The following is a 289-nucleotide window of genomic DNA, read 5'->3' as shown; positions in this document are numbered from 1 at the left end:
CCAGTCGACGAAAGGTGAAGGAAAGGACAGGGTGGGGGATGGGGGCGGGGGTGGGCGATATTACGTCATCGAAGCTATCTTTATGACTGTGAATTATATAACCTGATGACGTCATACAAGTCGATTACCTGTACATAATTTCGCGGATCCTTTTACCTTTAAATGTCACACGCTGCTAAGTTAACATTGTATCTCGACGAGTAAGTTTCAAAACCATTTATTTTCAGGAGGCATTTTGTATATATACATTTATTTTTTTCGTTCTCTCTTTCACTTCATCTCAAAAGGA

The sequence above is a fragment of the Penaeus monodon genome, chromosome 15 (genome assembly GCF_015228065.2).
Source record: "Penaeus monodon isolate SGIC_2016 chromosome 15, NSTDA_Pmon_1, whole genome shotgun sequence".
In the NCBI taxonomy this organism is placed as follows: domain Eukaryota; kingdom Metazoa; phylum Arthropoda; class Malacostraca; order Decapoda; family Penaeidae; genus Penaeus; species Penaeus monodon.
This window is presented reverse-complemented; position numbering follows the sequence as displayed.